Source organism: Cyprinus carpio, chromosome B7 (assembly GCF_018340385.1).
Source record: "Cyprinus carpio isolate SPL01 chromosome B7, ASM1834038v1, whole genome shotgun sequence".
In the NCBI taxonomy this organism is placed as follows: Eukaryota; Metazoa; Chordata; class Actinopteri; order Cypriniformes; family Cyprinidae; genus Cyprinus; species Cyprinus carpio.
Window position 1 is genome coordinate 14,786,879 of NC_056603.1, and position 23,865 is coordinate 14,810,743.

General features: G+C 37.1%; 1 long non-coding RNA gene across 2 annotated transcripts in view; it reads right to left on the minus strand.

Moving 5' to 3' along the window:
• Positions 1-7,787: 7,787 nt before the first annotated feature.
• LOC122137953 overlaps positions 7,788-23,865 on the minus strand; it is a 75,440-nt gene continuing 59,362 nt past the window's right edge. The window contains exon 3 of one of the 2 annotated variants that reach the window (XR_006155165.1): positions 7,788-8,278. This is a non-coding gene — a long non-coding RNA (uncharacterized LOC122137953). Of the gene's footprint in view, positions 8,279-22,057; positions 22,548-23,865 lie in introns of those variants that run through there. The other variant, XR_006155164.1, reaches the window with a different exon arrangement.

Consider the following 23,865-nt stretch of genomic DNA (forward strand, 5'->3'; position numbering starts at 1 on the left):
TACATGAATTATTTTCACACTTTTCACACAAACTTTATATATTTGCAGGTTTACATGCTCAAAACAGTTCTTATGTTTAAAACCTAACATAACACAAAACTAAGACAGCAATTTACTAGACTTCTACAGTAATATAATATATTCCAAATCTAAAAAAAAAACAAAAAAAAAAAAAAAACAAACAAAAAAAAAAACAGGTGATAGTCCTTCCATTTCTTTATCATCTATACAAAAGGGGAAACTTTTTATTCTGTAATGTAAACATGGAGCATGTTTTTTTATGTGCTGCAGTGAATTCTGCTTTCAAAAAGTGAGTTGAGTATTGAGAAATGTGTCTTAGCGATTGTAAAAAATGAGCTCTGCTATATCCTGTTTAAAGTGCTTGAAAAAGTCTTGTTGTGGTGTTACTGTACATTGCTCAAGATCTGAGATACCAATCCATTTGTCCAGGTACCACAGAACAGTGGTTTTCGAACTATGGGTCATGCAAACTGTGAGAATGGTGGTGCATTCATCATATCAGAAATTGTACAATTTGATGTTTCTCACATGACTCAACAAGTTTGTCACAGTCAGATGATAGCAGTGATCCCTGCACTGTATATCCAAATAACATTTTGTCCGATTTACTTCTAAGTTGGTCAATTTAGTAAATCATTCAAAAAGACTCAAACTTGGGAGTTGAATTTGTCTGAATTACTTCAGCTAGGTCACACTTGTGTAACCAAGAAGCATGAATAAACGAATGCATGAATGAATGTACCATAGTTAAACCTAGTTGGAAGTGCTAGTGCTAGTTGGAAACCCCTCTCTTAGAATCATTATTGAGAACAGTATTGTGGTTCAGTAGTGGATCAGACTGATATGCACCAACATCCAATCAGACATGCTAGATGGCCTGACTATGACACCACTGCAGAAATTAAACACTTTGATTTGATCAAATGTGACAGGTCTTAAAAATTTTCTATTACAGCATCCATCAAAACACTAAAAAGCCTCCCCATTCAAAATGACTTTTTTATGTGTTTCGTCGCCACTGTTCCTCCTTCAGACTTTAAACTGTTTTCCTCACCTTTTTCTTTATTCTCCATGTATTTTTCATTATGCTTTTAACAATGTTTTTTTTTTCTTCTTCCCAACAAGGGATGGACAAGGGAGGACATCAAATAAAGACGACGATGATGATGTTATCAGTTGGACTTTTCATCAGCATTCTTGTCTGCTATAGACTATTTGGAGTGTAGGTGAGTGACAGTAGAGAGACGCAAGAAGAAAATGCTGTCCTGAGACGTCTTCTTAATGCTAAACACATGGTCAGGAGCAGGACTCGTCTGCAGACTTTTGGCCTGGAATTCTCCCCACTCAATTTCCTTTGTTGGCTCCTGAATTTTATACACAAAGCAATAATGAAACAATGCTAGTGCTGTTATGAATACGTCTGTCACCTCTGTATGAATACTAATAGATCTGACCTGTCACGATTAGCACATTCACATACCATTTTAAAACAGCGCTCATAAATAAAGCCTCAAACTTTCTGTCACGCTGGTTTTTGGGTTTCGTTTCTTGTTTAGGTTTTCTTGTCTTGGTTCCTGTCCTGTCATATGGTCCTTTTATTCATGAATCTTGTTCTCACTAGGTGTTTTCGAGTTGAAGTGGCGCTATGCAGACCAACTGGTGTATGATATAAAAGTACTGCGAGAACAATTAGAGAACAGATGAATCCATATGCTTTTGAATCGATCGGTCTTCTGCAGCACTGCTTCAAGTCGAACACACCTATTGGTGCCTTTGTTCAATGTATCATGTTGTAATTGGTTGGTTTATGTCATGTGACCCCTATCGTTTGATACATACAGTATAGCCTCATGTTTCTATTGTCTAGCTTTGTTCACTGTAACCGCTGTTGGCGAGTTCATGTTTTGTTCAAGTTCGTTTCATATTTCAAGCCAAGTTTTGTAATGTAACTGTACTTGGGTTCACATTCACTCACTTCAGTGGACTATTTACTACACTTTTTTTAACTGGTAAAAAGAAGCAAATGCCCTCTAGTCTAATGTTACTTCAGATCTATGATGTCTATGCCTAAAAACATTATAAATGTATTATTTATTTGTTATGTATTTATAATGCACAAAATATTGGAGTAATTAATATTTTTTTTAAAGAAATAAACACTTATTCAGCAAGGAGACAATCAATTGATAAAAAGTGACAGTAAATTTTGTAAATTCTGTAGATCTACAGTAGGAGTGTTTTTTATTTAAAATATCAACAATAAAATGTACAGTTTATGAAATCACACACTTTTGTCCAGTCAGTCAAGTAAAACTCAAAGCAGACATGTTTTGCTCATAATAAATATTAATTCTCTTCAGGAAGAAACACAGTTGGTTTCTTGTACATTAATGACACAATGTATGCCAACCAAACATCATTAAAAACATTTATAGGAAGGAAATATTTTAGCCCATCAATAAATTCAGTAAAAATGTAAAGCATCTGGCTCTAGTGAAAGTAGCTGAAAGGCCTTAACAGCAAATAAATAAGGGGTAAGCTATACAGTCATCGCGCACACACAATGCCACAAACTTGAGGGACTCTATATAAACACAAGCTCTGGAAGCCCTTCTTTCTTAATGTCATTATAAATTCCTTCCTAAACCCTTAGTAATACAGTAGATGTTTATTTTAAACATTGTCCTTTGCTTTCATGCCTATCCAGGCCTCTTTTTCTCCACTGAGCGAAACCATAGCACAGGGAACATACTGGAGTTCGCAGAACCAAAGAGTTTCCACTATGTGGACATCAATGTTTTTTTTTTTTTTTTTACTATTTTTCTGGGGGTGGGGGGAGCAGAGGGTAACTATCGGCTAATGGACTACGCAGGCAGTAAGGGTAAGTTAAAAAAGACAAGAGGCTTACTGCATGTCTGCAGCGTAAAAAAAAAGAAAAAGCACTTGGATGGAGCTCTGCTGGTGAAGCTCCAAATAAAGACTATAGTGATTTAATCCTAGCTGCTTTATCATTCTAACAGAGATGCTATGACCATTGTGACTAAGAACAGTAAAAGAAAAGCTCATCTCTCTGTAGGGTTGGACTTGCTGACACACCAATAATTACAATGTTTTCATATTATGGCTGTTGATCAATATACAGCAGATCATCACAATTCTGTTCTATGTTGTCTAAATAAATTCAAATTAAAACACTGAAAACAATAATTTTTAATGCTATAAGTGAATTTAGGCAACACAACATTATGAAAATGGTTATTCATTTTAAATTAAAATTATAAAATTATAAAATTGAATAAAAATATATAAGGAATAGAAGAAAATTATAAAGTTAATATTTTTGGATATACTGTATCTGGATAACTTTTTGCTGCCATGTAACAGGAAATGAGCAAGCAGTGAAACATCAAATATTGGCGGACAAGAATTTTTCATACCGCAGCGATTCAACATTTAAGAAAAAATCTCTATTTCGACAACAGTAGTCATGGACACAAAACCACCAGGTTGTTGGAAAGATGTGTTCCTGTTCATAGCAACCCAGGGAGATGTAAAACAAAAATGTTTTTGACTTTGTGCCCTCGTTTTGTGATGATGCGTTATATGTGATTGAAGCTTTGAATAGACTCTCGGTGGATACATGGGTGGCCCGACATTGAAATGGCTTATAAAATTTGCACCATTTTTGAACTGAGCCTTGTAATTTGTTGGAATTTGGAGAAGGGGTATCAAATTTAAAGACCAGAGTATATATTAAATGTTTAAAATATCATGTTTAAACATTTCTGCAGTATTTGGTTCATTGCCCTTTTTCAGAAGTGTGAACTCTCAAGGAGAGATATCACAGGAATACTGTTTTTGGATCCAAGATGGTGGGCTCACCTCAACTCTGCTGATAAATGGCTAGGATTGTTCCAAGTCTCTTTGTCAGGTTGTAAAGTCCTGCTTTTCTGAACCAAGACCGCCCAGGGTGCATCATGCTCGCCCTTTATTTTTGATATCAAAAGTGCTAGAAAGCAAAAAATTAAGTAACAACAGGCTTCTAGTTTACTTGTGCTTGATTTAAAGCACATTAAAACCTAAAATGCATGTTCATGTCAGTCTATAGATGATGACCGATTCTACACTATCCCTGCCATGCCCTGCCCCCCAAATCACCTCAAGCTTCTCCACAATCTCCTGTCCTCCTTCCCTCATAAAAATATATGTCATAACCTGCAAATTTGCAAAGGCTCCCCCTAGAAGGAAGTCTTTTATTAGGCATTATGTTTTCTTTTGCCGCAGGCGGCAGACAAAATAAACCCGACCTGAGATTTATTTCTTGTTCCTCTTGGCAGCATGGCATCCAAGAATCACACGGCGCTCTGGGTTCACCGCGAGAAAAGAATCTTAATCATAACAATGGGTCCGACGACGGCAGGAGACAACGGAGCGCTAGATGTTATGCGCTAAAGTGGAGAGGAGGGAGAGGGAAAACGAAAAACATAATGTGTTTCATTGTACCACTGAGAGAATAAGTAGAGCAACTGTTGATTTAGTCTTTGTTTCAGTATTTTCATTCATTCCCCCTAGAAGACAAGGTTGAATATTCAGCTCACCGCTCCCAGGGACTCCAAGGCAAACAGGAGTCTCGCAGCGAGTGACCCTTACTCCACATCTCCGGGCGAGACTGAGCCAAAGCGAGAATGGAGGAAAAAAGTTTAGCAGGCAGGAAATTGCTCCGCTCTGCTGCATAGAACACAAAATGATTTAGCAAAAGAAGGGCTACTGTTGGGCCTGTGTGAATCTGGAGCATTGCAGGGAAAACGCGCGTCTTATGGGCAACATGGACGCTTGTTTTTAGCCAAACCTTCACCCTGCCTCCAGACGGATAATCCTAATTCTGGAGGCAAAGCTGTCAGAAGCTGCCAGACTTCCTTAAGATGAAGATAACAATGACATACGCATATGAACTATTCTTTTTTCACCAGTGCTTCACAGCACACAATTATGTAATATTAAACAAACAAATAAGCTATCTAAGAAATTAACCATCACACTTGCTCTCCACATAGAAATTATATATGTATATTTTTTGATAGACATCGCACTATAAGATTTTACAGAAAACACCAAGTTTACCTCAGGTTAGGTCAAAGTAATCCTATGCTTTTCTATAAAGAGTATCTTCCTGCTAAATGAAAAATTAAATGATGACAGGTACTTTTATTCCCTAGAGCCACAAAGTGAGAACCATGAAAAGGTCTTTTGGACCTTATGGATAAACCAAATACAAAGTGATTCTCTTTACAACTGTAAAAATTTAAACTGTTTCGACAGATTAAACTTCATTTACGGGATGCAACAAAAGTAATATTTCAGTTTTGGCTGTTTACTGTACTTTCTCCATTTTTCCCTCTTCATGTTTAATGGGTAAAGACAGTATAAAAGGGAATTGTTACAGAATATTTAACCTGGGCTAAATACAGTATGAACTATTGTTTTTCCTGAATTGTTAAAGTACGCACATCATGTCCTGCCAGTCATGCAAACAAAAGAATCAAATAAGAGAAGTACAGTCTGCGAAGACCAAAAAAAAAAAAGTTAATTTTGTTTGATAGATATTGGTTCTATGCATACACCCACAAAAATCAAGTAAAACCTTTCAGTATATTTCTGTAAAAAGCAGGAAAATACATATAATCTCAGCAAAAGTCAAGTCAAATTTATCTGTGTACTGTAGTGCTTTCATGAATCATTACAGAATGTTAATGTTTAGAATATCTTAATATTCTTCATATTCATAATGATATGAAAAATAATGTAGCTGAGATTTGTTATATAAAACAAGTGGTGACGTTTTATTGGATGAGTATATAAGTTTAATATAAACATTAAAATAAAATGTACTCATTGTCCTTCTTTCAAGACAAGATTTGCGATGACTACATCAGGTAAAAAAAAAAAAAAAAAAAAACAAATAAGATTTTGTAAATGCTGCACTCATTGACTTATAAGGTGTTTCTGGCCATTTAGTTTTAGTGTTAAACATGTCTTTTCAAATAGATGGATGGATGGATATACTTGAGAGTATCTGAAAATAAATGGCCAGAAGAAGTGTGAGGATCAATTTCTTTCTGTCTAGGGTATCCATTTGGCCAAAACTTTAGTTGTTCAAGGTTATCAATCAGTCCAGCTTACAAACAACCAAATCCCTTTGGAAGTCATTAAATCACAATATAGCACAAGGTTAGCTGCCTTATGTCTTCACCACACACTGTTTTGGTTATTTTCTAGTTTGCATTTCAGTGCCTCATTCTTTGTCAAGTTCAACTGACTGTATTTGTATATTTGGTGAGAAAAATGTTGTAATTTAACAAGAGTTTTTAATATCTACTTTGATTGCATTCACCGAGGTCAAGAATGAACTTATAAAACAGCACACTGGCTTTAAGGAGTCATGAACAGAATTTACACTGACTAAATAGGCTGAGTAGAGTTGGGCCTTTGGTTTTAGGATGTTCTGAATATTAGTTCTCTTGCAGCTTTCACTTTTAACTATGCCAATTATAACTCCAGGATAGCCTTTGAAGTTCCTCCATTAAACATGGTATAAAATCCCATTCTCACTGTTTCCTTGATGTTCATTTTAACACCTTACTGAAATGTTTCTGACAAGAAACTGAGATAATATCAGGCATAAAATGTCTTAACTTCCTGACTAATATTATTGAAATAAGAGCTAAGACACACCTGCCTTAGTCAAAAACTCAGATGAACAGTCGTGCATCGTTAAACCAATCAGAATTGCTTAGTTTGCTGGATTTTTTACGCTGTTACTCAGGATTTTGGTAAAACAGTGTGTACAAATAGGCCATCATCAACCACAATCTGTTTTGGTTGAAATGGAGAAATACCTCTCTGAAGTGTAATCTCTCTAAAATGAAAACTGACTGTGAAAAGTTAAACCACAGGCTAACTGCTCTTATCAACAATAGAGCTGTACTTTATTTTGCTCTCTACTGTCAGATCAACATACTGCCAAAGACAGGACTGACCAGTAATTAAAAAAATAAAAAATAAAGGAAAAAGAATTTGCTCTTAAAAAGGCTATGTGAAATACAGTTTATAACAGCAGAAGAACAGAGTGAAAGTTATTGGCTGAAGCATGTGTGTGCTTTTGTGTTTGAACTGTCTACACAGCTTACGGGAAAGAGGACGTTTGTTATTAGTTTTGTTAAAAAGAATGTTTGGAATGGCAGCTGGGCTAGTTTGGAGCCGGATTTCGAAGGTTCTTCTAAGGAAATCTAAACTGCAATACTGTGTTCAATTCTGTGTTGTAAGAGAGTATTAAATGGATAGTTCACCCCCCCCCTCCCAAAAAAAAGAAAAAAAAGAAAAGAAAATTCTGTCATCATTTACTTACTAGCATTGCATTCCAAATCTGTATGACTTTCTTTTATCTGCAGAACACAAAAGATGATACTCTGAAGAGTACAATTGTTAATACAATGAAATTCTAAACCTGGATAAGTTTAATTTACTTTAAAAAAACTTGAGGAAACTGGTTGCCCTAAAAAAAAATAAGATTAATTTCAATATCAATTACTAAGTTCAGTTCATTTAACTTAAAATGTTTTGTAATCTCAATTAATTTGCACTTATTACACCTAGTATATTTAAGTTTACTGTACTAATTTCCAGGTTACATCTATATCAGTTGTTTTAGTTTTCCAATTTGTTAAATTAGAAAAAAAAGCACACAAATAAAAGAACATTCATGCAATTTTCTGTTTTATTTTAATTAAATTCCAAATGTTAATTTTGAAAACAAAACAAAACATGAAATTTTCATATCCTGAAAACATTTCCACAGAAAAAACAAAAACAAACAAACAAAAAAACAACCTAGATTAACAAATTAACTTGCACATGAACAGTCTATCTCAGAATCACAAGAGATTACATCAATATGTTTTTTTCCACTCTGAGTTCACAATACTGGCAGTACAGAATTTTGGGTGCCAGCTCCCCTTGTCCGAGGTTGAGCATTATCTAATGAATAAAATATAAAGTGCTTTTCACACACTTACGGTAGTCCAGGTGCAGAGCATAAATCAGTCTGAAAAAAAAAGAAATGGACATAGAAGGCCTGAGATGGGTCAGTTCATCCATTGCCAAACTTTCTTCCAAGATAATTCCCACCCATGGGTTTAGTTGTGGATTTTCTTGATCAACACTGATGACTCATACTGGAGTCAGTTTTGTAAGAGGCATCCTAACAGAGGAAGAAACAGATCGACATTATCAAGTCAGTTAGATAATGCTGTTGTCAAATACTCCAGGTCATATGCTGCATTCACACCATCTCATAGATACAGTAATTCTGAGTGGACAACATTGTGACGTTCTACGTCTTCATCGTGAACTGTTCATGTCCTTGGACCTGGAATTGTGCATTTCTATTGGCAACACTCAACACCTAAATTAATCTGGAGCAGACAGGTACAGTGGTCATGTGGTAAAGGTAGGTGCTCTCAGAAAATTCAAAACTTATATTCAAAAAATTATGAGTTCTATGAGGACATGCATGATTTTTCCAAGTTGGAATCTTGTTGGAAGCATGGCTGCTGTATGAGTAAAACTAAATTTACACTCCTCATAAACAACAGCTCCTTGAGTGATATAGAAATCACAGAAAGGAAGAGGTGAAAAAATGTCAGTCAAGCCAAAGTCCCTCGCTGGTCAGGGGTTCAAGAGCGGTTATGTAATAATCATTTTATTTATATAGCGCTTTTCCAAAACCCAAGGTCACTTTACAAGACAGGTTTAAGGAACAGAAACAAATATACAACAATACCAGAAGACAGAACACATACCAAGAGCTGAGAGTAATATACAGAGACCACTTACAAAGTTAGATTAGAGATACAGAGAGAATGTAGATAAACATCCATAACAGGGTACAAATTACAGACTGAGAACTGAAGGGTAATACTCAGAGAAAAAAATGTGTTTTTAAGAGGTTTTTGAAGGAGAGAAGGGAGGATGCTTGATGGATGTTTGACGGGGAAGAGCATTCCACAATCTGGGAGCCACAACACTGAAAGCCCTAGCTCCCATAGTCACCAGACGAAACTTAGGGGTGACTAACAATCCCTCACTAGAAGATTGTAAGGAGTGGGGAGGAACATAAGGCAGAAGTAAATCAGATAAATATGTAGGACCAAGGTTATGGAGATCTTTATAAGTGAGAATAAGTATCATGTAGTTTATGCGCCAATGAAGGTGATAGAGGATTGGGGTGATGTGATCGCTCTGTCATGTGTGGGTAATCAAGCAAGCTGCAGAGTTTTCAACATATTGTAGTCTGATATTATTAGCTGACAGGCCATGAAGTGAATTACAGTAATCTAGTTGAGATGTGATGAAGGCATGCATAACAGTTTCAGCATCCTGCAGACTGAGAGAGGATCGAATACGAGAGATATTACATAGGTGGAAAAAAGCTGTCTTTACTGCTTTACCAAAATGATCATTGAATGAAAGAGTGGAATCAATGAGAACACCAAGATTGCGAACTTTAGTGGAGCTCATAATCAGATCACTATCCAGATCCATCATTTGACCAGAGAGCTTAGATACAACAGCTTTAGAGCCAATCAGAATTACCTCAGTTTTATCAGAGTTAAATTTAAGATAATTTGCCTCCAGCCAAAGCTTGAGTTCCTTAATGCAATTTGTTAATGCAGGCAGAGGAAACATTGAGGTGGAAGGTACGCTAAAATAAATTTGAATGTCATCTGCATAACAGTGGAAGTTAAACCCATAGCATTTGATCATTTGTCCAACTGGTAGCATATAAATGGTAAAGAGGAGAGGACCCAAAACTGAACCTTGAGGTACACCAAAACTGATGGATTTGGTAGATGATTTGTGTTTCTGGTATATAACAAATTGTTGCCTCCTAGTCAAATAGGAGGAAAACCATTCAAGGGTCTAACAGAAGGAGAGTGCTGAGAGCACCATAATCAGAAGCTAAGAGAATATTGTTAAGAACCTTAACCAGGGCTGTTTCAGTACTGTGTAATGGACGAAAGCCAGACTGGAAGGGCTCGTAGAGGATGTGTGCTGTTAAGAAGTCCTGTAACTGGGAAGCAATAACTTTTTCTAATATCTTAGAGAGAAAAGATAAGTTTGAAATAGGCCTATAGCTACTAATAGAAGAAGGTCGAGACCATGCTTTTTAAGAACTGGAGTGACAGCAGCAATCTTAAGCTTTGATGGTACAGTTCTGGATGACATTGTTGTATTTTTGTGGTGAGTGATGGGTAGTGACAAAGCAGGCAAGCAATTCTTCAGTAAAGAGGTAGGTACAGGATCAAGAAGACTAGCAGAGGAATTAGCCTGATTATCTCATCAACCACTGTGGGGACAACAGAGTAAAAAATAGAGAAGCTATGAGCATGGCATAATGAGAGAAGTTCAGTAGTGGGAACAGAGGTAGGGTGTTGACAGGTATGAGATGTTTTATTCTGAAAAAAGTTCAGGAAAGCGTCACGCATTTGATCAGAGCCTACTAGAGACTGTGTGGGAGGCTGAGTTAACTTTTTAATCGTAGTAAATAATGTTCTAGGCCTGTTTTTGGACTTATTAATGAAAGTAGAGAAATAAGATGATCGAGCTGCATTAAGAGTGTTCCTGTACTGCTTAATGTGTTCAGTATACTGTATAATAAGAAGTGTGTCAGGATCCCAGTCTATGTTCCCCTGTCTTTGGTTTTGTGGACTCTTATTTTGAAATGTTCTTGTTCCCCATTGTTTCTGTGTTCCCTTGTTTCATTTGCCCATCTTGTTAGTTTCTATAGTAATTGATTAGCTCCTCCCTCCTCGTTAAGCTTGCACATGGATCCGCATGTCTCACGTCTTGTTGGCTCAAACGATACAGAGTGAGCAATAAGGCCAGTTTTCTTATAAAGCCTTTTCAGTTTTTATTGCCCTAAGTTCAGTGTTGAACCAAGGAGAAGTGTGTGAGGAAGGGACCTGTCTAGATTTTAAGGGACCAAAATGATTCAAAATAGTAGAAACACTTTCATCATAGACATTAAGAATGTATTCAGCACTGGAAAGACTGCAGCAGTCAGAGAGGGGGGAATCACTGAGTGCAGCAGAAAATGACAGAGGATCAACCAACTTCCATGAATGATAATCAATCAAGGATTTAACAACAGGTTTTGGAATGTAAAAACTGCAAGAAAATTAAATCAGTTTATGATCAGAGATACCTATTTTAGACCCTTTTTAGGCAGTAATGACAATACCAGTAGAGCAAACCAAATCCAGTGTATAACCATGTACATGAGTTGGAAAATCAATATTTTGCTGCAGATTAAAACAATCAAGGACAGATATGAACTCAAGATCATGAACAGTATCAGTATCAACATGAATATTGAAATCCGCTAGCAATAGCATAGCTGTAGATTGGGCAGAAGCAATTGTCAGCAATTCACACAAGTCTGACAGAAATGGCAAGTTTGTTTTAGGAGGACGATACACCAGTATTATGAGCAGTGAAGAGTGACTAGTGATTTTAAATGCCAAATATTCAATCAATGTCACCTCATGGAAAGGAGACAGCTCAATATGAAGACTTGGGCGATAGACCGCCAGGCTCCCACCCCTGCCTCCAATTGAGGGCTTAGCCAGAGTACTAAAAACCAGGAGGAGAAAGCAGATTAAGTTCAACAAAGTCATTAGATGCGTGCCAGGTTTCTGTGAGCATCAGCATATCACAGTTCTTGTCAGAGATGAAGTCCCGAAGAAATGTTCCTTTCCCAGTTAAAGACAGAGTGTTAAGTAGGGCAAAATTACCACATCGCTGCACATTCTTGTTAAGCACAGAGTCAATCACTGGTCTTTTCTAGTGGCCTTAGTGACAATAAACAAACTCTGCAATGTATATACATAGAGGACGACTTCCATGTGCTTGACCTATGAGACCAATGGAGGGGACAGAAGCAGGCAAAGAGCAGTTAATATTCAGGAGTCGATTTGGTGAGCGATGAATATAGCGGGGCTGACAAGCAATTTGAATAGTTTTACACAGTCTATAGCCCCTTCCACACTAGGATTCCGGCAAATACACGGGTAATGTGTCCCGGCATTTGTACCCGGGTCGCTAGATTTTGCGCTTTCACACTGCCAGTGATTACCCGGAATATGTGCGTGCGTTTACACACAACCCGTAAAGGTCCCGTAAAGACACGTGATATCAGGGTTTGATGTGTAATGTACGAGTTGAAAACGTTAGGCACGTTAACTTTCACTTAAGCTGGTGAATGATCTCAGCTTCAGCACGGAAAGTAAGGAACTAACTGATCTCTGCTTCGTTACAGTTTGCACATATTTTTTCGTCGCAAACTTTTAACTGCCTTCAAAACACCTGGTAAAAGAGTCGCGTGATAACGCGTGTCATCCTTACGAAACGGCGTAAGTTCTGGCTTTTGTTCACACATCGCTCATCCCGGGAATGAACCCAGCAATGTTACTAGGTCCCCGACCCGGGTTCAATCCTGGGACGTGTTTGCTTTCACACAGAAGTCGACCCGGCAATGTTCCGGCAATTTGCCGGGTCCGACGTGCAGTGTGAAAGGGGCTCATATGTGATGGGATCCAGTCGGGAAAAACAGGTAAAACTATGCAACTGTTTCGATGTGTAACAAAACTCCATTTGAATGGAAAACAGCAAGGATAGCAAAAAACAAGAGGCCATCAGTCTCATGGCCAAACAAGATTTATTTGAGAAAAAAATTCATACATGAAGCACAACACTCACCACAACGATACACAGGACACACAACACTGGCCCACGTTAGCCAGGCTAGACAGTGGTACACAGGGCACAGCACGGCGAGAAGGTGGAAACCCACTCAGCGGCAGTGCCCAGAATGAACTCACAGAGTTAGATCCAGTTCAAAACTTTGATTATAAATCCTGTCCGGAGATTGATAAGTGAAGATGGAAATGTTTCAGAAAAAACAAAAAGTAGAAGAACCAAGTGATTTCACTACAAAAACAGACAAAGAGAAAGTAAAGACAAAGAGAAAGTAAAGGCAAAGGGAAGTGGGTGCCAAGTTGTGCAAACGTTGCAGACGAGTGAGAAAAATAGCTAGCTAACGGATGAGAAATGTCCCATCGTTTAGACAAACAACATTTTTCGCCGATCGCAAACAGTCTCGCGAGGAAAGAAAGACGATAAAAGCTAAATGGCGGAAAATAACTTCCAGAGAACTATCCAACTTCTTATCCACGGCTTCTTGAAATCACACACCGTCACATTGACAAAATGGTGTCATTACCTGATTTGCTGCACCAGTGTGGGGGAGGCGTGGTCAGGAGATAAACTAAATAATATTGTTCATTGAACTTAAATGTATTCATAGGTTCCAAATATGTCTACAAATAAGTAGAGTCTACTTATAGAATATAAGTAATGCAGTGAAACATACATATTTAAGTATATTGTAATTTAATTGTTTAATTAGATACAAAATCCAGGTTTAGTGAGTGTGGTCCAGAATTTCCAAAAAAAACCCAAAAAAACATAAGTGACAGATTTTTCATTTAAACTGTCCCTTTAAGATCAAGACAGAGTGTTGAAAAAAAAGGTGTTACATTAAAACAAGCTTATTTTGTAACCTTTAATTAAAACATATTGTACTGAGTTCCAACTAGTAGTTCATCTTCTTTTAATGCCATTTTTTTTTTCATCTTCACTTCTTTCTCAGTCTTCATCTTCCAGGGCCTGTCCAGACGCTCAGTCTTGCTTTTCTTGGACATCCATCGGTAGCGATTGATGGATGGACACGTCTGTTGTTCCTGAGGCTCCTTTGGCGAGCGCTCCTGCCATCCTTTCGACTCAATGAAGAGCAAGTGTGCTGTGAGATTACTTCAGACCTCGCCTCCCTGATCATCCTACAGCTGATGATGAGAAAACCAGTAGCCAGGGTGCATAAATCTAAACAGAGCATCCCTTTTCTTGAGGTGCATATGTGTGTTTCTGTGTTTGTATGTGTGTGAGGTTCTCTCTGCAGAGGGAAGAACTGGAGCTGGACCTCAGACCGAGAAGGCGGGACAGATGGGAAGTGAAACTTCATACATACAGAGAAGGTTCCACAGGGACAACTTTGCTCTTGAATAATTGTCTTGTACGGTTTCCTCCCTCACTCTGTCTCACTCTCTCTTTCTCTGCGCTCTGCTATTATGTTGTCTCTTTTTGTGCAGTATAGCCACTCTGTCTACCTCGGCTGAAGACAGTCTGACAAAACTGTGCAGGGTGAGGGATGAAGTTTACAGTTCTTCATTGGACTTTTCACACTGCATCTAACCATGGGCTGTCATCTTTTATAAATCCTACTTTTAACCCATTTTTCACACTTGTAATTTTGAAAGGGAACATTTAACCTTGGGTTATGAAATTTTTCTCCAGAGTTAAAGATATATTTTACACAAAAAATTTAAATTCTGTCACCATTCACTCACTCTCATGTTGTTTTAAACCTGTATGACTTTTTTCATGTGGAACACATAAGACGACGTTTTGACGAATGTTTTTGTTCATACAATGAAAGTCAGTAGCATAATAATCAACACTGGACCACATTTACTTTCACTGTATGGAAAAAGAAAAGAAAAAACTACAGTGTTTTCTTCAAAATATCATCTTCTGTTTCCCATGGATTACTAAAGTCATACAGGTTTGGATCAACATGAGGGCAAGTTAATGATCACTGAATTTTCATTTTTGAGAACTATCCCAGTAGTAAAGGCCAGATGTGATCACTGTGCTATGTTAAATATTCATGTGCTTTGTACAATTACAGAAACTTTTGTTTGAAGGCATAAATCTAACTATCTAACAGTGACAGAAACTTGTTCATTTGACTAAAGAAAATGCCTTATTATTCTTACAATTATGGTCTGAAAAGTATATTCAAACTTGAATGGTACAGTCAGAAGTATATGATCCCAACCGATATGCAAGCTGTTATATAAATAGGTTTGGTACCGTGTTCACCAAATCAATGATTATGAGACTATGCATAATAATAACAACAACATTAACCTATTCCTCTGAATTTTTAGCAGCCATTATTTCAGTCTTCAGTGCCACATGATCCAACAGAAATCATTTTTATATGTTGATTTGCTCCTCAAGTAACATTTCTCATTATCATTCTCGTTGTGCTGCCTAAATGTTTGTGTAAACCATGATACCTGTTGTTTTCTCATTATTCTTTAATGAATAAAAAGATCAAGTACTTATTTTCAGTGGAAATCTTTTGTGACATTATGAGTGTCTTTAGTGTCACTTTTGATCAATTTAATGAATTCTTGCTAAATACATGCATTAAAAACAGAGTTCTGGCATGAAACTCTAGATGGTGCAGTCCGATGGGTCTAACTAAATCTGACCTAATGACATCATCACATGGCACAGTTGATTGGCTCGCTCCTGTATCAGTACCCAATGAGCTCACTGCTCAGCATTCTAATATATGACTAGTGCTTGCTGTAGCAGTTGCAGCTTGCTTCAGAAACCCTCCACCTTCCCCAGCTCCACCTGTATAGATTTGCTACGAGGTGATTCATGTATGCTATATGGGGGTTATTTAATGTATGTTATATTTGCAGCAGCAGTATTTCTTAAATGCTTACAGCAGCATGTTGTGGATGTATTGGCAGTAGCAAGTCTCGGTACTTGCTCTTCCGCAGCAGCGTAGCAAATGAATTTCGCCAAGACAAAATACATTAACATTGTCATGTACATTTCCATGCCAATCCCTCTGAGAGTTGTCATGACAGAAATATTTTTACTGACCCCCAAATTTTAAATGGTCGAGTATCTTTTGATCTCTAAACACATTCACAGTATACCCAGCACAGCTGGACTGGTAAATGGCCAGTTTTGCATCGTGCTCCAGTCATCATATGATTCCAGTAGGCCTGAGGAAATGAGCTTAATGACTTGAATAGAGGCGAAGAAACTCAGCCTGTGGTACATAGTTTCAGTCCCACACAGTTTAAGCCTTTTAGTTTAATTAACCTTCATTTCCCTCCATTTCATAATTGGATAGAAGCAGCGAGACACTGGAAGCTTTCCTGCTCCATTTCTGGCCAATACCAAACAACTGGACACACACACACACACACACACACACACACACACTTATTTGTACTGTCAGTGTTCATGAGCTGAGAGCCTTTGCACCACATCTTAACCTTTTTCACTGTAGAGCTCATTTCTCGCCATTACGCCAGTCTCCTGTCATCGCCCCTCTCCAAATAATCTTTTTACAGGTTTCAGTGATGGTGCTTCCACCTGTACTTGTCTGGGGGCTCATGTGGTCAAACCCTCTTCACCTTTTCCCCTCTCCTTTTTTTTCCTTTGGATATGCCCAGTCTAGATTTGGATCCACTTGCCTTGTTACTTCGTGAAGACCTCAGAGAGTAGCGGTTTAATTACATGAAAATGATTTCTGCAGCTGCCTGCCCTAAAGTGAGGGGGACTGGTATGTACTGGAAAGGTTAGTTTTATTAGCCGTAGAGGCTCCGGCGACTGGTCAGACACATTTGTGTTGGAGACATTGCAGAGACGGCCGTAGACTGGACTGTATGGCATGGCCAGCTATGCATTCATCTACCACTGATTCCCAGAATTTATAATTTCCCCAAAAATGTTTGTTTCCACAAGATCCTTTTCACAATAAATAAGTTATGAAAAAAGTAGTTATCTCCTTAAAAGCAGGATAACTGGAAGAGGTGGCATATAGAGGGCCTCTCGTATAACAGATGCAGGTGAAACAGAGGTACATAATTTAATAAATGCAGTATTTATGATGTAAACCATTATTTGTATTAACCTCTACCGGAGTTATAACAGAAACCAATCAAAACGTGTCCATAAACATTCATTAGTCATTCTAGTTCAGATAAAAAAAAAAACACATGGTTACTCTTAGTATAGGGATCAATTCTCACTATTAACTAGTTGCTTATTAGCATGCCTATTATTAACATATTGGCTGACATATAAAGCACATATTCTGCATGACCATATTCTACATCCCTAATCCTACCCAATACCTAAATTTAACAACTACCTTACTAACTATTAATAAGCAGATAATTAGGAGTTTATTGAGGCAAAAGTCATAGTTAATGGTTTGTTAATGGCGAGAATGGGACCTTAAAATAAAGTGTGATTAAAAAAATTAAATTAAAAAATTGTTGTGATGCCTAAATTCACTTGTAGCATGAAAAACAACTTTTTTACTGTTTATTTAGTCAAAATAAAACATATTTTGTGCCATTTATCAGTTATTAAAATAACAAATTTAAAAACAATTATATAAATATTTATTTTACAAAAAAACTATTGGGCTCCTAAAAGTTGTTGTTGTAGTCTCTAATTATCTCTTTACATTATGTTAAACTAGCAATTTTGAATGCAACATTAAATTTACATTGGCTCTTCTGCAACTCTCCACCTGGCAGAGATCTTCAAAGAGTAGGCATTGCCAGAAAAATTCTGAAGCCTTTCTTTTATTCTAAAGATTTGCAACGGTCACCTCTCTGCGCATCTTCTACTTGCAGGACAAACAGAGAACCACGTGAAGAAAAGCCTGCTGCTGCGTGTCACGTCTACTTCCCGGTACCACACACCGCGGCGGTTATTGCGCAGCACCGGGATTCGTACCACACCGCCAATCATAATATTCTGGGAGAGCAGTGAAAGAGAGAAAAAAAATCTGAGGCAGAATGAGATATAAATACCATCAGACTGTCACATTGTTGGAATACTTGAGGAGAGAGTGATCGAGAGAGAGTAACAAAGAGCAAGAAAGAGGAAGCACAGCAGGGGAGCTGGTTAGATGTATTCTAATCGTTTTCCCTGGCCTTCTCGAGCCCTGCTCCAGTAGACTGTTTGTTTAACTTCAAGTTTGTATGATTATAATTATATAATTAGGTGGTTTGACAAGTGCTGGCAAACACACAATAATAACGTCTCCTGGAATATCGGGTTCGGTTCTGAGACCCTGGAGTTTGGGGGGTCTGGCTTGCTCCCTGCATTCAAAACTGTCACCTCGTCCGCTGAGGTAAATCTGTCAGAGTGAAAATCCACAAGCATTATTTTGCTCTTACCTACGGAGGAATATTTTTCCGTGGGGCTAAAACAATATGCAACAGATTTATCAGGCAGTTCATCTGCATATTTTGACTGGTAAAATGCTGAGCACATAACAAACACTGACGCAATAACTGGAAAATCCATAGATCCAGTACGCCTAGCCTATTCATTCCTGTCTCCATATATTCTCATGTGACCCCATTCTGCTGTCTCTTCACCTCTGTCTTTCCCCCTTTCACCCCCTACCCTTCTCAGGACCCCACCGGCCTGCCCTTCTCACTGCCTGTAACTCAACCACTTATTTTCGTTTGCTCTGAAAGAGCTGATGACCTTGGAGAACTCTGTAAAGGCTGCCAGTAAAACACTGAAGGATTACCGGTATGTAACTTTGCATTCATGTGGTTTGTTTGAATAACCTCGCACCACGGAGCAGCGCACAATATATTACATTTTACGAGCTTCAGAAATGCACCATCTCTGGCCCTACGGTCAATTATCCACAAATAGAATCGCAGCCTGTCTCTCTTTCTCGGCCTGTCTCCCCATTTCTCTTATTCGCTGCTCCATTTTAAGCTAAAACTGCATTCCTGGATTCATTTAATCTGGTATTCCGGCAAATGCTTGGACTGGACACCTTACACTTCTCCATAAATCACTTTGACAAATAGACATAGAGTTAGCTTAGAAAAATGACACCTTCTCTCACGGTTCTCCTTCCAGCTGCTCTACATGATATGTGATATTACCTTCTAAAGTTGTGAACCTGCAGTTTGTCCTTTTCAATTCATACAAATGGTGTTGTCTAGAGCAGGTGAACTTTGGTGAACCCCGAAAGAATTCAAGTTCACTGCATGGAGACAATGTGGCCATCTGGCATGTTGCGGATAATCATATACATTTCACCCTAAAAAGACCTCTCCACATTTCATTGTGAAGCCAGCTCAGATTATGGACTGAACCTTTGCTGTATTCGTGCTTTCACTATTGTACCGCTGATTAGACGGACCTCAAACATGATGAGCTGATGGACACTGGATGTACACCAAGTACAGTCAAAAGAAACCAAGACAAACCAAGCTATTCTCAAGGTTAGAGTTTCCACGGTTTTAATGGTTACTGTGGAAGTAACGGGGATGTGCAGAAAGGATCGAGTATCTTGTCAGAATTTTCTGTGGGATGTTGTACGAAAGAACTTGTACAAGTACAGACATCCATTCATCAATCCAGTTTAATAAATAATAAAAGCCTCTGGGTTTCGAGTTTCAGATCTTAGAATGGTTCTACCTTTAAATTGTTTTTCTTCCAAAATATAAGTTGGATCCAACCAGATCTTATTCAGTATATGCATATAGATGTGTAATAAGTGGTAATACGTACACCTGTGCCAAACAAGACACAAAGGCCCTCATACAGACCTAAATATAAGTAACCATATAAGCTATCCTTCCCCCTTGAGCAAGAATAACACAGGCTAGACTTGAACTTTCCATTCAGCCCACACGGTGCAAGTATTTGGCCATGATGACTTGTTAAGGAAGTGGCTGCCTCCAAACACCATGTCTGCTATTCAACAGGTTAATCACTGATACTGGACACACATCTGGTTTAATTATAGAGACACAGAAAAGTCTTATGAGGGGGAAAGCATCAGATGTTCATTTCCTGTTACTACTAATGATTGCAAAGCATCCTTTTTTTGTGACACTGAAGACTGGAGTCATGTCAATCAAGTAATTTGCTGCACTATTAGAAATCCCATTGTAGAAACTATCAGCAAATTTATCGAAGCCGCCCATTCAATGGCAGATTATTGACGCTAAACTGTGCTTTGTATGGAACCCTTTCAGTCAATGCAATCCTTTTCCTTCCTGTTTGTAATAGACTATAAATTGCCCTCATAAGTTAATCTATCATGGCCCATTAAGGGGAACCCACTGAGACCCAAAGCCACACTCTAAATCAAGCACGCAACATTTGATTTACAGGAGTCTCAGTGCATCATCACACAAACACCTTCACATGCTGGGCATATTCAACCACACTGCATTCCTCTCCACTTAGCAGCTCCAGCAAAAGTAATGTCAAGAAAAACAGATGAGAAACAGAGTGAGCAACAATGATAAAAAAATTTATATTTCTGCAAGAACTTTTGCAAGGCACATATTTGAGTCTTTCCTTTCTACTTATCTAATCATGCAAGTTGTTGCATGTGTTAAGGTTTCATTTCATGTAAGTTTTTTTTTTTTTTTTTTTTATAAGAAGATTTTTTGAAGTTGTTGTTGTGATTATTTTTGTAAAAAATGGTGTGATTCGGAGCAAGCTGAAATAAATCCCTTCTTTGTCAGCCAATCTGGAGCCTTCAAAGGCCTCAGAAGTTCAAAAGGCCGCTCACCAGTTTATGCTCTGAGTGCTCTGTCAACAAGCAAATTTACAAGCACCTGGGTGAGATGAATAAAAATTAAAAACAAGTAAATTAAACCGAACAGCGTAGTAAAAGACCAAGGAACACATTGCGCACGTTTAGAGGCTATATTAAACAGCATTAGTTACTGAGAAACACAGGCTCCAGACACGCAACATTTATACACTGATGCTATAAAAGACAACTTTGGGAAAGAATAGCACATTTTTATTCAGATATTTGCCCCATGTGAATCTTACTGCACATTTACTAGAAGCTTTCGTTGTGTTTTAATGAGTGTCTCTCCTGCAACAAACCCTGAGTGAAGTGGAATTTTATTCATTTTCTTTTATTCTCTGGTTGTAATGCTGTTATAAAGACCTCTCACTTTATTCTAGATTAAAGCTACATATACAATATGTATGCACTAATGTTCAATAAAAAAAGAAACTGCACAATTGTATGTACTGTTAATAATAATAATTATTATTTTCTTGAGCACTAAATCAGCATATTAAAATGGTTCCTGAATGATTGTGTGATACTGAAGACTGGAGGAATGGCTGCTGAAAATTCTTAAAATATATTAAAACAGAAAACAAAAAAATTGGCTGTAATAAATGCAGCCTTGGTGAGCATCAAAGACTTCTTTCTAAAACATTAACAAATCTTACCGGCCCTAAACTTTTGAATGGTAGAATAAATACAAGTCTTATATTATATATATATATATATATATATATATTTTTTTTTTCTAATGAACGTTCATTTCTTATATTTCAGACAGTTGAGCCATATGGAATATGAATCACTGGATGGGGAGAAGGACCAGGTATTGATTTTGGCATAGTACCGCTCATGACTGATACCTGGACCTGAGGAACTGACAAATGCAAACATGCCAGTTCAGCAGGAGCTGGTTCAGTGCATAGTAACGCTACAAAATTCTCCACCGTTTAATTACTACTTTTTTGAAGGACAGAGATATTTTGTTTTCCTCTTATTCTTCAGGGACATTGCAGCTGCTAAATCTGAAAAGCACTGTTCATTTGACCCTTTCTGCACTTTAATTGTATGGGCAAAACATTCAAAACAGATCCATGTCACCTCTCAGAAAAAAAAAAAAAAAAAAAAAAAGAGACCTGTGATCTGGCTATGAAATCTAATAGTCCAGAATTCAGAATAGTAACACTGTTCTCTGAATTTAAATAAATGAAAAATAAGTGGGTGATTAGATTGTCATCATCACCAGAAGTTACCAAAAAACTTTTAGAGGCTGATTGCTTGACATAAGCCAAGATGTACATGGTTAGCATTCCACATTTTTTCAATAAATATAAAATATGACTACAAAACCAAAGTAATGTTGTTACTTTGAAGCCGTTTTACCATCAATAAGTTATTGGTGATGTTGAATCATTTTATCTGCGGTCTTTCTTTCCACACTTTGAACCAAATGGGCACAACGATTTTTCTGTCTCTTTTATTTTATCAAAGCCAATGCTTAATTCATGTACTTTTCTCATAACGGCAGGGTAGTGGTTGATGGTTAGTTTGAAGTAAGTTAGAGATACATTACTGCTTAAAACTTCTAATCCTGTCCTTTTTTTCTTTTTTGAAAATAGAGAGCTACCCTGAACTCCTTGGAACTGAAAGACATTTAGTTTCTTGTGAAAGCCGAGGCATGAGTTGTGTGCAAGCTCTCATGCTTTATTTCTTTATCTCCTAGGACTATTCCCTCATAACAGAGTTTCATGTCAGATCACACACTGAGATGATGTCGGTTATCTGACCTTTGTATTGAACAATGCAGAGCATACCAAAAGAAACCAGACAAAATATTCCTGCATGTTGCTGAACATCAAAAGAGGTCACAACCTTTTTGTCCACCGACTTCTGATTTGATCTTCTTTTCTGTCAGGTTCTGACCTTTTTCACTGGGTTCAGTATGTACCTATTGACAGTAAAAGATAACATCAGTGTTATGACAAAATACAGGTAAATAAGTTACGCTAAGCGGAGTGTGGAGTACACTACAGTACAAGCCAGAGCAAATGCAGAACTGTATAGAACTGTCAAAAAACGACTGGTTATTTTGAGGTTATATTCATTTGAAAATACTAAGCCACATTAAAAAAGTGGTCAGTTTTACTGTGAAACAAAAATTGCTAGCATTGCTAGCTAATTACAAATAACAATGACATTTCTAAATAAATCCAGCATATATATATATATATATATATATATATATATATATATATATATATATATATATATATAGGGAAGGATTTGCATTATGGATAAAAGTACTACATAACATACAAAATTATGTACACCGCCATACAAAAGTTTGGGATCAGTAAGATTTTTTATGTTTTTAAAAGAAGTTTCTTATGTGCATCAGGGCTGTATCTATTTGATCAAAAATAAAAAAATAAAAACTGTAATTTTGTGAAATATTATTGCAATTTTAAATAACAGTTTTCTATTTTAACATGCGTTAAATCTTGTGAAGCAAAGCTGAATTTTCATCATCACTACTCCAGTCTTCATCGTCACATAATCCGTCAGAAATCATTCTAATATGCGGATTTAAAATCAATGTTGGAAACTTTTTCAGAATTCCTCAATAAAAAGTTAAAAAGAACAGTTTTTATTCAAAATAGAAATTTTGTGTTACAATATACACTACTATTCAAAAGTTTGTGGTCAGTACATTTCTTCTACTTTTTTTTTCTAAAGAAATTAATATTTATATCCATAATATTTATAATTTTATTCAGCAAGGATGTGTTAAATGGATAAAAAGGGAAAAGATTTCCATTTTGAATAAATGCTGTTCTTTTTAATTTTCATTCATCAAAGAAAAAATTATTACAGGTTCCAGAAAATATTAAGCAGCACAACAACTTCAACACTGATAATAAATCAGCATATCAGAAGGATTTCTGAAGGACCATGTGACACTGAAGACTGGAGAAATGGCTGATGAAAATTCAGTGTTGCGTCACAGAAAATAAACTATATTTTAAAGTATATTAAAATAGGAAACCAATATTTCACAATATTAATTTTTTTTTCTGTATTTTTGAACAAATAAACACAGCCTTGAAGAGTATAAGAGACTCCATTGAAAAAAAACATTAGAAATCTTACTGATCCCAAACTTTTGAACAGCAGTGTATGTCAGAGCTATAATATATACTGGATAAAGACTACACATAGCACTGAACAAATAGAGCTCTAGCTCTTCGGATAACCCTTTCCTGATC